The following is a 14,330-nucleotide window of genomic DNA, read 5'->3' as shown; positions in this document are numbered from 1 at the left end:
TCACTTAGAGCTTTTCTAGACAATATATGGGCATTCCTTATATAGATATTTTTACACTATCTAGGAAGTTTCTAGACATCAAACTCTAATGCTTGCGACTAGCTAACACTAATACTACATATAGAGTTGGCCTAATACACCTTTGACACTTATTTTCGAAATTTTGGTTGGTCCAACTTCAGAAGACCATAACTTTTGAATTGTTGCTCTGATTGACTATTATAACTCTTTTTTGAAAGCCTCAAATTTTGATCTACAAGGCCCAACACATGCAAGCACTAGATGACCCCATTATAGAGCCCATCTAAGGCCTTTAAGGCTTTCAAAACTAAGCTTGAAGTTTTTAAACCAAAATTTCACACAAAGAATCTATAATAACTTCACGAATACTTATGATATGACATTGACCCTAAGCTGATAGGAGAATATATCTAAGATGAACATCCACCTTTGAAATTAAGACATTCTGAGATCATGTGACTAACTTACTAAGTAGAGAGACTCCAAAAGAAATAGCTCTATACTAAGACAATTCCTATTCAAGAAACAAAAAAGAAATATTTCAGGTTGGTTCAAGACTTCTCTTACACCCAGGATGCTCATGCATTAATCTATGGCTTGAGTAATGCAAGTTGCTACTTGGTAGCTCTTTTTTGTTGCTTGGTCATTACTCTAGAAACATCTTAATATGCATAGAATTTTTTTTTTTGTGATCATCAAGTTCCTATTTGATTTCCTCATTATTCTTGTAAAATAAACTCATCAATAATTGCATTTGTAGTTTCAATCATTGTGTTAGTTTCCTTGTTCAAACATGTATAGGATTTTCTCTTAGAAGAATAACTAAAGAAAACACCTTCATTGTCTTTAGAATCAAATTTTACATTCCTTTCATCTTAATAAATGTAGCATCTACTTCAAAATATCTTGAAATAGTTCACATTAGGTGTATGATTGCACTAGAGTTTGTAAGCTGTCTTGTTTGTTCTTTTCTTTAATTAAACTCGCTAGAGAGTGTAGGTTCTAGTGCTAAAAAATTATCTCTAAATTATTTGAGGTATTCCCTTTTCAATTAATAGTGTTGTTACACAATTCATAATTGAGATTTGTTCTTTCTTTCAGCAAGCTCATTCTATTGTGTTGTCCTCAATGCTAGCAATTGTCTCTTTATTCCATACTCAGCACAAAAGTTAGTGAATTTAACAAACATAAACTCATCATCTCTCTTAGATATCAAAAAAATTAATTTTTTACTAGTTTCTTATTCATCTCTATATTTAAATATCATTTGAACATATCAAAACCATGTGACATTAGCTTCATAAACATGATAATCATCATCAAAAAATGATCATTAACAAATAATATGAAATATATGTCACCATAATAACTTTCTACTCACATTAGTCCACACAAATATGTATGCACTAATTCATAAATGTTATTATAAGTATGTGTCTTTCTTGAAAATCTTGACTTGGTCATCTTATCAAGTTGATGTTGTTTGTACATAATATTCTTAGGTTTATGTAAATTCAATAAGCCTCTAACTCTTCTATTTCTACTAACTGTGGCCATATTCTCAAAATTGTCATGATATAGCTTTGCAAAAAATGTGTATCAATTGAAGGATCAAGATAAAACTAATTACTTTTTGTTTACGAGCCCTAGTGCCAATTAGATTTCTATCATCTTCGTAAATCTTGACTTCCCATTTAGAAATCCCATCTTGTGACTTGTATTATTCTCCTGAGCAACACGCAATAGATTATATTTTAGTCCTTGCACCCAGTAGACATCATCATATCTAACTTTGTCATTTAACATCAATGAACCTCTACCTTTAACTAGACATGGGACATCATTTCCTAGTTTAAAAGATCCACCATCATATTCCTCAAGTTTATCAAACTTACTAATGTCTCTAGTCATGTAATGAGAACATCCAGTATCAATGATCTATTTGTCATTCTTATGAACATGTGACATGAGAGCTTTATAATCTTCACATCTTTCCTCATTAGAGTCTTCTTTCATAGCAACATAAACCACTTATGTGCATTCTTTGTCATCTTCTATGTCTGACTTGGGGTGGTCTTCCTCAAAAATATAGTGTGATTTCTTCCCTTTGTCCTTGTATGAACTTTGATCTTTCTATAATTGTGACCCTTCTTAAATTGTTCCTATTACTCATGCTCTTGTTATGACATCTTGCAACAATATGACCAACTTCATCACATACAAAATATATCAGAGATAATTTACCTTTAAATTTACCGTTATCTCTCAATAACCTCTTTGAAAGAATTCTTCAATCTCATCCATATCATCTTTTGTTTCTCACTCATTTTCACCTTCTATCATCTTCATGTTATCATATTTACCTCCCAGAATTTCTACTTTTTCTCAATACATTGTCATATCTACCTTGTATAAGTGTCAACTTGTCCCACATTTCTTTAGTAGTAGTACAATTCTTTACATCATTTAGGGAAGATGCAATATAAATCATTACACTATTATGATCTCTCTTTTGAGTCATCTCTTCCATAGTCATAGGAGGAGTTGAAGAATCATGTGCATTTTTTATCCTATGTGTAGCATTATTTCCAATTCTAGACAAATGTAACCTCATCCTATTTTTCCATGATAAGCAGTTCTCCTTGTTCAACTGTAGTATCTCTCTCTTATTCATTTTTCATATCATTAACCCAAGTCTATTAAAACTTTTTCCTTTAAGCACTCAACTCTTATACCAATTGTTAGATAACTAAAAGGGGAAGTAAATCAATTATATCCAATTATCCTATAGGCCTTTCAAACACTTTACCACCAATTTAAATTTCATAAACTTTTATATCAATAACTTGGTAAATATATCCAACATTTAAAATCAAACTTGTAATCTTTTTGCATCAAATTGTTATCTTACTATACCATGTGTCAAAGTAATCACTTAACTTATACTAAGTTGCAACAATAAACACATAACAAGAAAATAAACTTTTCAACACACAAGCATTCACGCATTTGACACAAATATTTAATATTGGAAACTTTAAAAATGAAAAAAACACCTGGGAATTAGCAACCCAAATATTTCACTCTTCAGAAGTGAGATTTGTTAAGAGCTAACATTGTTAAAGGTTACATGCACATTTTTAGTGTGACATCATTAGAGGATTTGAACCAAAGATCATCTAGAGCTTATCACTCGTTGACATTTCTAAAGAGTGGTCTCTCTAAAGGACTTATTTTTTGAAATGGAAAGGAGTAACTAAATAGGAAGGGGTAAATCAATTACTACAAAAAAAAATCCAATTCCTTTTTAAGATGTCAACACAATATAAAACCAAATCCTTTTATAACTTGATTAACATTGAATATTTTGTTGTAACTTGGTTAACAATAGATACATTATCGTTACTCAATTAACACAAGTAATTAGATCTTAACATATTAATATGATTAGCCCATATTAATTTAGTTGTAGAAACACAAAGGAAATAACATGAACACAAGAGATACCAAGACTTAACATGGACACCCAATTTTGGAAAACCACCAATTGCAACTACAACTAGTTACTATTTTTCACTATTTTGAAGTGAGCCCTATTAGGAGCCAACCCTGTTAAAGGTTACAAAACATACTATTATGTGTGACCCAATTAGAGGATTTAATTCACCCTATTAGGAGTGGCCTTGTTAGAGGACTTTAGACACTTCAATCTAGAAATGCCACCTTGTTAAATGATTTACAAAAAAATTGTTAGGCTAACTCTATTAGGAGATATTATTCACTACTACAATTATTAGAGAGTAATGATGACTTGATGTGATTGTTGATGTAACTAAATTTTCTAATTTAGATATTAGTTCTAGCTTGATTACTTGATCCTCCTTGATCATAATGTTCTTTCCAGCTTGGTCAACTTGGATACTCTTCCCTTTATAGATATCCGTCAAATTTGCTCCTTAATTCATCTTCTTAATTCAACATCTCAATCCTCAACTTGACCTTTCATATATATGATTCATCTTGTCAAGTTATCTTGAATACTCTTTTAATCAAATAATTTTCATGCCTTAAGTCAACTTGTATTAACCAATAAATTTATTAGACTAAATATGCTGACAGTCGAACAATATAGAATTGAGTACTCGATCAACATAAAGGATCCCTTTGTTAAGTAACCCAACTCAGTTAGAACATGAGTTCTAATGTTAACTGACCCAACTCAACCAATACTACACTTTACTAATGAACTAAGCTCGATCAATATTATCTATAAACTTTGTTATAACTAAATGCTCGACATATACTGGAAACTGCCTTCAATGCCCAAGTGAGCTTGACTATTACTGACTACTATGTAAAGGCTTGATATTTTGTGTAACATCAAAGACAACATATAGTTGAATAATTTTTTTCAACAAGCTCCCTCTTTGGCATTGATGGCAACACAAAATGTCATAATATAAAGAAATTTTAGGGAAAAAATGAAGTAAGGATAATATCCTTAGTTTCATTCTGATTCTCATCAATGAAAACTCCCTCTATCAATGAGAACTCCTTTTCACATTAATCTCTCCCTCTGGAATAATTTTCTCTTACTGAAATCTATCCCTCTAACTTACTGATCTATTTTTCTAAAAAATGAACTTTCTGATACAAAATTTATCTGATATTGCAACAAACTCTCCCTCTTTGACATCTCATGCCAAAGAAAACAATAAATTAATTTTCCATGTACCTGATGTAATGATTTATTCACAATCTACTCGAACAATACTGAATCAACTTGATCGATCTTCAAAATGCTTAGTTGATGCATCACTAAACTTTGTTTAGTGAGCTTCAGATAGAGGAAAGACCCCTAGCTTACCTCTTAGGTACAAAAATACATCCTTAGGTAATGGCTTGGTGAATATGTTTGCAATTTGTTCCTTTGTATCACATATTCCAATCTAACCTCTTTTTCTTGCACTAATTATCTTAGAAAATGATGCTTTATTGCACTATGTTTTTTCTTGGTATGCATCACTAGAATCTTGGATATGTTACCTGCATTGGTGTTATCACAGAAGATAACTATTGGATCCTTGATTTCTTCCTTCATACCTAACAACAATTGTTTGAACCAAATGAAGTTGGAAAATTTGACTACTACCATAACATATTCTTCTTTTGTTGTAGACTAAGAAATGCATTTATGTTTTTTGTATGTCCAAGACACTAGCCTCTTTCCAAGAAAGAATGTTCCACCAGTGCTTTTCCTATCATCAGTACTTCCTTCCCAATCAACATTAGTGAAGGATTTCAATTCAAAGTTGTCTCCTTTCTTATATCACAAACCATAATCTTTAGTACCTTTTAGATACCTCATAATTATTTTTATTTCTATAATATGATTTTCTTTTGGATTAGCAAAATATCTTGCCACCATACCAATTGCTAATGCAATATAAGGTCTTCGGTGCACTACATACTAAAGTTTTCCAATCATTGATCTATATGTAGTCTAATCCACCTCTTTACGATCATCATTTTTGGAAAGCTTATGTCCAATAGACATAGGTGTTCCAACTTGTCTAGAATCCTCCATTCCAAATTTCTTCAATATCTCCTTGACATATTTTGATTAAGTAATGTAGATGCCATATTTATTCTATTGAATTTGCAAGCCAACAAAGAATTTATTGTCTCCAAACATGGACATTTCAAATTCTTTACACTTTTCCTAAGAAAAATATTTTCATAAGTCATCATGTCTAGTGAATAATGTATCATCTACAATGATTTTTGCTAGCACTATCTTCTTTTCTAGTCCTTCCTTGATGTATATAATGTTGTTGTTATTTGTCCTTTGAAAACCAATTCTTATGAGATGACTATGCAATCTTTCATACCATGCTCTGCAGGCTTGTTTGAGACCATATAAAGCTTTGTGTGATCTACAAATCATATCATTTTTGTTAGGATCTATGAAACCTCCGGGTTTCTCAATAGTGACTTCTTCTTCTAGGATTCCATTCAAGAAAGATAAATTTACATCCATTGGATATACTTTGAATCCTTAATGTGCAGCATAAGAAAGTAGCATTCTAACACCTTCTAGTCTTGTAATAGCAGAAAAAAATTCTCCATAATCAATACCTTTTGCTTGAGCATAACCTTTGTATACTAATATTTCCTTGTTCCTTGAAACTTCTCCATTTTCATTCAACTTATTTTTGAATACCCATTTTGTGCCAATTACATTTTTGTCCTTGGGTCTAGGAACAAGAGTCCAAGTTTTGTTCCTTTCAATTTGTTCAATCTCTTTAGTCATTGCCTCAATCCAACCTTCATTGTCTAATACATCTTTAACAATTCTATGTTCAAGCTCAGTAATAAAACATGTACCTTTTAATTTATTCCTTGTCATTGTGCCTTTTGAGTGACCTCCAATGATTTTCTTAGGTGTGTAATTCCCTCTAACATATCTAGCAAGTATAGGTACCTTCTCTTTGGATTTAGAACTTGTTTCAATCTATTCACCATGTTCAAGATGATCTTCTCAATCATGCTCAGATCCCACTTTCTATAACTCAAGTCTTCAACACTATGACTTAGTTTGCACTATCTAAAATTTGGGTCCTTTTGACTAAGACTTGGGTCCTTCCAATTGTGACTTGGGTTGCATTGGATGCAACTCAAGTTGAACTAGGGATTTAGAGGACTCAGGTGCTGAAGATTATTGATTTCCAATTGTAGTTGCTTGAATTTCAAGTGAAGTACCAGGTTCAAAGTAGACAAAGTTTTGGTAGTTTTTAGGCTCTTTTATGCTTTGTTCTTCACTCTTTTATGAAAACTTGTCAATTTTTATATGTGCACTTTCTATGACCTTGTGAGTAGGAAGATTCAAACATTTATATGCTTTGGTTTTGTTGGAGTATCCTCAGAATACATCTTTATCACTTTTCACATCAATTTTTTGTTTCCTTATTTCTTTCAAGATATAACATTTACTTCCAAATGCTTTGAAATAAAAGGCATTAGGTTTATAGCGATACCATGATTCATAAGGTGTTTGATATGTTTCCTTCTTTAGTTGAACTTGGTTTAAGGTATGAACTATTATATTGATTGCTTCCTTCAAATATTTGATTGCAGCATTTTTTCTCTATCATCAGTGTTCTTGCATAATCCATCATGGATCTATTTCTTCATTTTGTTATGTCATTCTACTGAGCTATGATAGGTGCAAATACCTATCTTTTGATTCCTATTTCATTATAGAATTCATTGAATTCATTTGAGATGAATTCTCCTCCTTTGTCTGACCTTAGACATTTTAGTTTTTCTCTTGTTTCTTTCTCCACTCTAGCCAGATACCACTTGAATTTTTGAAAGGATTCAAACTTTTCTTTTACTTACATCACTATCATCATCCTAGAATAATCATCAATAAATAAAATGAAATACTTATCTCAATAGTAGCTTTCTATGCCAATATGTCCATAAAGATATATATGAACCAGCTCCAAAACTTCTTTAGAATGACAATTCTTGCTTTTGAAACTTATCTTTCCCATCTTCCAAATTTGACAATATTTGTGCATGCCCAAGTTAGGTTTCTTTAGACTTGGAATGCCTCTCACTCTTATATTCTTTCTTATGTTGACCAAGTTATCAAGATTCACATGACACAACCTTTTATACCATAACCAACTTTCCTCTACTTGAGCTAGGAAACGTGAACTTTTAGTTGGATCTAGACAGAATAGATTAATTTTTGTTTGATGGCAGTTCCCAAATAGATTTCCTTTCCCATCTAGTAGGTTGGCCTTTCCATTCATGAATTCCACCTTGAATCTAATGTTGTTCAACTATGCCACACTAAGTAGATTTTTTTTAGGTCCTTCAACCTAATAAGAATTGTCACATCTAATTTCATTAGTCAATGTAATGCAACCTTTTTCTTTTGCATAACAAGGTTCATCATTTCCAAATCTGACACTCTCACCATCATAGTATTCCAATTGCTCAAATTTTGATTTATCACTAGTCATGTGGTGAGAACAACCACTATCAAAAATCCATTTTTCATTCTTGCTAATATTATAAATGATAGCCATCTTATCATTTTCATCATCTAATTCATCTTTAATAGCAATGTATTCAGCATTTCATCTTTTCTAAGAATTTTCCTTAGGGAAAAATTACCCAAGATTAAGAAACTCAAGCACTAGTAGAATATGGACCAATAAAGTATGAGCAGAATAACAATATGAAATTGAATTGATGTACATACACACTAGGAGTTCCTAAATATAAAGCCCTCTAGAATGCCTAGGAGTCAGCAAAGTGATAAGTCTCACAACTAAGAACATGTCCACAAAGAGTGGATTATCCTCCATTGAGAACATAAGTTAGTGTGATGATGAGAGGATAAACTTACATAGGTGTGTCTTGTAAAAAGATTTTGTAGATACCATGTGCTTAATTAGAGTGCAAACAACTATGTTGTCTAGATGACAACTTAGATAAATACACAAACTCTTCTGTTGTACACACCATGTGCTAAAATAGAGTTGGTAACTCTTGTGTTGTCAACAAGAAAACTCATATGAGTATGCATACTCCTACGTGTCTATCTAATAAATAATAAAATATTGCATTAACCTAAGTAAACTTAAGTAAAGTGTAATAATAACTTTTCATTATTATTATTTTTATAAAAAGATGTTGTAGACACCATGTGTTTAATTAAATTGTGAACAACTATTTTATCTACATGATAACTTAGATAAATATGCAAACTCCTATGTTGTTAGCAAGACAACTCATATTAGGATACATACTTCTAGGTTTCTATCCAATAAATAATAGTTTTTTTTGATAATGTTGTCCTTAATATCACACAAATGTCATATCAGTTATTAGTCTCAGCTAACCGAGCTCAACTATAGTGTCAACCGAGCTCACTCGGTCATCAAAGAAAAAAGAGGCAGATAGTGTCAACCGAGCTTAGTCGGTCATCAAAGAAAATGAGGTAGATAGTGTCAACTGAGCTCACTTGGTCATCAAAGAAAATGAAGTAGTCAGTATTAACCAAGCTTACTCGGGCATCAAAGAAAATAAGGCATACAAGTGTTAATCGAGCTTACTCAGTCATCAAAGAAAATAAGGCAGACAAGTGTTAACCGAGCTCACTCATTTATCGAAGAAAATGAGGCAGACAATGTTAACCGAGATCACTCAGTCAACAAAAGGAATTTGGAAAAGATAGTTTCCACCGAGCTCACTTGGTCATCTATGGAAACTCAGTACTTATCGAGTTCTCCCGGTGATTGAAGGGTTGTCACGGAGTTCGCTGTATTAACTGAGCTCAGTTGGTTAACACAGGAATTATTTTTTGAATAGTATTAATCGAGCAGGGTCAGCCAGTAAAGGGATTTGTTAGTTTGTAATTTTAATTATTTCTAGCCATTTATTGTCTTTTTTTTATTATTGGTCAGTGATTTGAGCCGACTAAGATAATCTAAAAGGTATATATGGTCACTCAAGTTGTAAATCAAAAAAAGAAGTGTGAAAAAGTTATGAAGGTGCATTATAGTGTGAAATGAAAAGGCGAATGTTGAGAAAAGTCTGATGAAGGATCAGATGCGTTGAAGGAGCTGAAAAGTTGTATTTGATCAGTAAGGATTCGGTCAAGAATAACAGAGATCTATAATCAGCAAAGATAAGTTGCATATTGTATCAGATCACTTCATTGTTTCTTTCTAACCATTGTAACAGTGAACTCAAAATCTCTTAACAGAGTTGGTTTAACAACCATTCTATAAATCCTCTAACAAAGTGACAGTTCAGTTGAATTGTTCTAAAGACCTTTAGCAAGGCCACTCCTAACAGGGTGATTAAATCCTCTAACAAGGTCACACTTAACAATGTGTTTTGTAACCTTTAATAGGGTTGGCTCCTAACAGGGCTCACTTCAGAAGAGTGAAAAACAATAACTAGTTACATTGGTGGTTTTTCCCATATTGGGTTTCCACATTAAATTTGGTGTCTCTAGTGTTCATGATTGCTGAATTGTTTTTGGTTATCAATTCTTAATAATAATTATTATTTTTTGCATTATCAAGTTTCAGTAATTTGTAACTAAGATCAAGCTTTTAGACATCTAAGGGATTGTGAAATGTTTTTGTGGTAACTGATTCACCCCCTCCCCCTCTCAATTACTCCATTCTCATTTCCAACAATTGGTATCAGAGCATTTGGTGCTTGTAGGAAAAGATTTCAAGGTTCTAAGCCAAAGATCAAGATGTCTTACAAAAGAGAAATTCCAAAACTTAACAAAGATAACTTCTCAGCATGGCAAGGATTAATGAAACTTCATTTGGCTACTGTTGGTGATACTGGACTGAAATACCTTGAAGAAGAATATGAAGAACCTTCTGGCACATTGTTAGTTAATGATATTGCTGAAAAGAAGACTCACAACAATATGATGATAGACATAGCATCTGCTCTCAACTATGAAGAATTTGATGACATTAAGGACTGCAAAACTGCCTTTGACATGTGGAACAAGCTAAAAGAGATCTATGGAGGAGATGATAATGTGAGAAGAGAAAAAGTAGAAAGTCTAGGAGGACAATTTGATCAAATGAGGATGAGAGAGGATGAAAACATTGCAAAGTATGTTGAAAGAGTTAAAGCATGTGTAAGTGCAATCAGGGCAGCTGGAGGTGACATCAAAGGAGAAACAGTTATAAACAAAGTAACCTTCCTTCCCATTTATGCAATCAGAGTCTCTACAATTCAGGAAAGAAGGTGTGAAGCAAATCATAAGATAAATCTTGAGGCCATAGTCGGAAGACTAACAACATTTGAACTAGATAACTTTGACAACTATGTTCCAGCCTCCAAAAATATTGAATCAGCATTTCAAGACAAGCTCTAACTCAAAGAGAAAAATAAAAAGAAGATAGAATCATAGTCAGAAAGTGAAAATGAATCAATCCAAAGTTCAGACAGTGATCTTGAAGTGATTGAAGCTCTACTAGAAAGGAAATATTCTAGAGGCAGAGGAAAATACAAAGGTAAAGTTCCTCTAATCTATTTTTCTTGTGATGAAATTGGTCATATTGTAGCAAGGTGCCCAAACAAGAAAAACAATGATGAAAAGAAAGATCACAAATGGAATGGCAAGAGAGATTTTAAATCATCCAAGAACAAAGGTAAGAAATCATGTTTCATGGCTGAAAATTCTAAGGATTCTGATAATAGTGAGGATGAAATTGTTTATATTACTATTAAAGATGACTTTGATAGTGATGACGAAGATAAAATGGCTCTTATCTCTCATGTAAGTAAGAATGATACATGGATTACAGACAACGGTTGCTCACATCATATGACTAGTGATAAGACTAAGTTTGATCAGTTTGAAGACTATGATGGTGGCAGTGTAAGGTTTTGGTAATAATGAACCTCATTTCATAAAAGGAAGAGGAAGAATCTGTCTATCCAAAGAACTTATATGTAATAATGCCTATTGGGTTGAAGGTCTCAAACATAATTTGCTAAGTGTTGCACAGTTACTAAATACTGGATTCAAGGTGGAATTCATGCATGGAAAGGCAAGACTGTTGAAGGAGCAAGGAAAACTGATAGGATCTGGCACCCAAACTAAAGGTAACTTGTTCTATCTAGAACTTGGTAAATGCTCATGTCTTATTGCTCAAATTGAAGAGGGTTGGTTATGGAATAAAAGGTTGTGTCATGTCAATTTTGATAATTTTGTAAAAATAAGCAAATTCAAGAAAGTAAGAGGCATTCTTAACATTAAGAAACCTGAGGTTGGTCTATGCAAGAATTGTCAGATTGGTAAAATGGGAAAGACTAGTTTTAAAGGTAAAAACTATCAGTCTGAATATATATTAGAAATTGTGCATACTAATTTATGTGGACCCATTGGAATAGAAAGCTATACTAGAGAAAAGTTTTTCATTCTTTTTGTTGATGACTATTCAAGAATGATGACTATCATGTATCTAAGGAATAATTCAGAAGCATTTGAGAAATTCAAATGGTATTTGGCAAGAGTAGAAAAAGAAACAGGGAAAAGGCTGAAATGTTTAAGGTCAGACAGAGGTGGTGAATTCACTTCACATGAATTCAATAACTTCTGCATTAAAAGAGGTATTAAAAGACAGGTTTCCACACCAGGAACTCTAGAACAAAATGGAATAGCTGAAAGAAGAAATAGATCCATTATGGATTGTGCAAGAACCGTGATGATAGAAAAAAACATTGCTATCAAATACTGGAAGGAAGCCATCAGCACTGCAGTTCATACCTTAAATTGAGTACAGTTGAAGAAGGACTCATTCAAGACTCCCTATGAATTATGGTATGGCTACAAACCCAATGTAAGTTATTTGAAAATATTTGGAAGCAAATTTTATATTTTGAAAGAATCTAGAAAAGGAAAATTTGATGTAAAAAGTGATGAAGGAATATTTTTGGGATATTCTTGCAAAAGCAAAGCATATAGATGTTTAAATCTATCCACTCACAAAGTCATAGAAAGTGCACATGTGAAAGTTGATGAGTTTGCAAAAAAATTAGAAGAAGAGAGCAAAAAGATACCTGAAGACTACAAGAGATTTGTTTACATTGAACCAGATACTATACCAAGTATATCGTTCACTCAAGAATCCTCAACTCTTGAGTCTTCAGTAACCAAGTTGTAAATAGTTCAAACCAAGCCACATCAACATTTAGACACTACTGAGCAAGTATCTACATAGTCTGAAGCAACCAAGCAAGAACAACCTGAACATGAAATTGAAGCACAAGCAGATATCAATGAAACTCATTCAAGAGGTAAAATACCTGTATTAGCTAAATATGTCAGAAGACATCATACACCAGATCAGATCATTGGAGACAAATCTGAAGGAACCCTAACAAGAAGTAAGTTGAAAAATACTTGTTTACTTGCTGATTTTGAATCTAGAAGTATTAAAGATGCATTGGCAAATGATAGTTGGATTGAGGAAATGAATGAGGAAATAGAATGGATAGAGAAGAACAAGACATGGACTCTTGTACCGAGGCCTAAAAATAAGAATATAATTGAAACCAAGTGGGTATTCAGAAACAAGTTGACTTAAGATGGTAAGGTATCTAGAAACAAAGCTAGATTGGTATGCAAAGGATACTCTCAAGAAGAAGGCATAGATTATGGGGAAACTTTTGCTCCTGTTGCAAGATTGGAAGGAGTCAGAACCTTACTTGCATATGCTGCTCACAAAGGATTCAAAGTTTATCAGATGGATGTCAAGTCAACATTCCTTAATGGAATACTGGATGAAGAGATTTACATTGAACAACCTGAAGGTTTTGTTGATCCAGATAAAAGGAACATGGTCTGCAAATTACACAAGGCACTATATGGTCTAAAACAAGCCTCTAGGGCATGGTATGAAAGATTGCATAACTATCTTATTCAGATTGGTTTTCAAAGAACTAATGATAATAGTAGCTTGTATATAAAGGAAGGACCAGATAATAAGATTGTCTTGGCAGAAATATTTGTAGATGATATTGTTTTCACAGGGAGTGATAATCCTTGCAAAGAATTTTTAGAACAAATGAACAAGGAATTTGAAATGTCTATGTTTGGTGAAATAAAATTCTTTTTTGGTCTTCAAATGCAACAAAATAAGAATGGCATCTTCATTACTCAATCAAAATACATCAAGGAGATATTGAAAAAGTTTGGTATGGAGGACTGTAAACCTGTTGGAACTCCTATGTGTACTAGATCTAAACTTACCAAAGATGATGAATCCAAATAAGTAGATCAAACATTATATAGATCTATGATTGGAAAGTTGTAGTATGTAGTTCATACCAGGCCAGATATTGCTCTTGCAGTTGGTATTGTTGCAAGATTTTCAGAAAAACCAAGAGAAACTCACCTAATGGCAATCAAGAGAATAATGAGATATTTGAAAGGAACTGAAGATTATGGACTATGGTACAAATTTGGAGGTAATTTGGATTTGAAAGTTTTTACTGATGCTGATTGGGCAGGGAATCTTGATGATAGAAAAAGAACAAGTGGAGGACCATTCTTTCTTGGAAAGAGATTGAAATGTCCCTTTTCTGATTTTATATGATATTTCCAACCTTTAATCAGATCTTTAAGATCAAACAACTAATATCACAAAGATCCTCCAAATTTCTCAAGAAACCCCAAATCGGGTATGCCAAAAATGGTGCTAAAAGCTTCACAGTTTCACCTATTATTAATAAATCTGAAAATG

This window comes from Cupressus sempervirens, unplaced genomic scaffold, assembly GCF_028749045.1.
Source record: "Cupressus sempervirens isolate cs-2001-9-10 unplaced genomic scaffold, ASM2874904v1 CseChr00s100001_01, whole genome shotgun sequence".
Classification (NCBI taxonomy): Eukaryota; Viridiplantae; Streptophyta; class Pinopsida; order Cupressales; family Cupressaceae; genus Cupressus; species Cupressus sempervirens.
The sequence above is the reverse complement of the archived record's forward strand: the minus strand, read 5'-3'. Positions refer to the sequence as shown.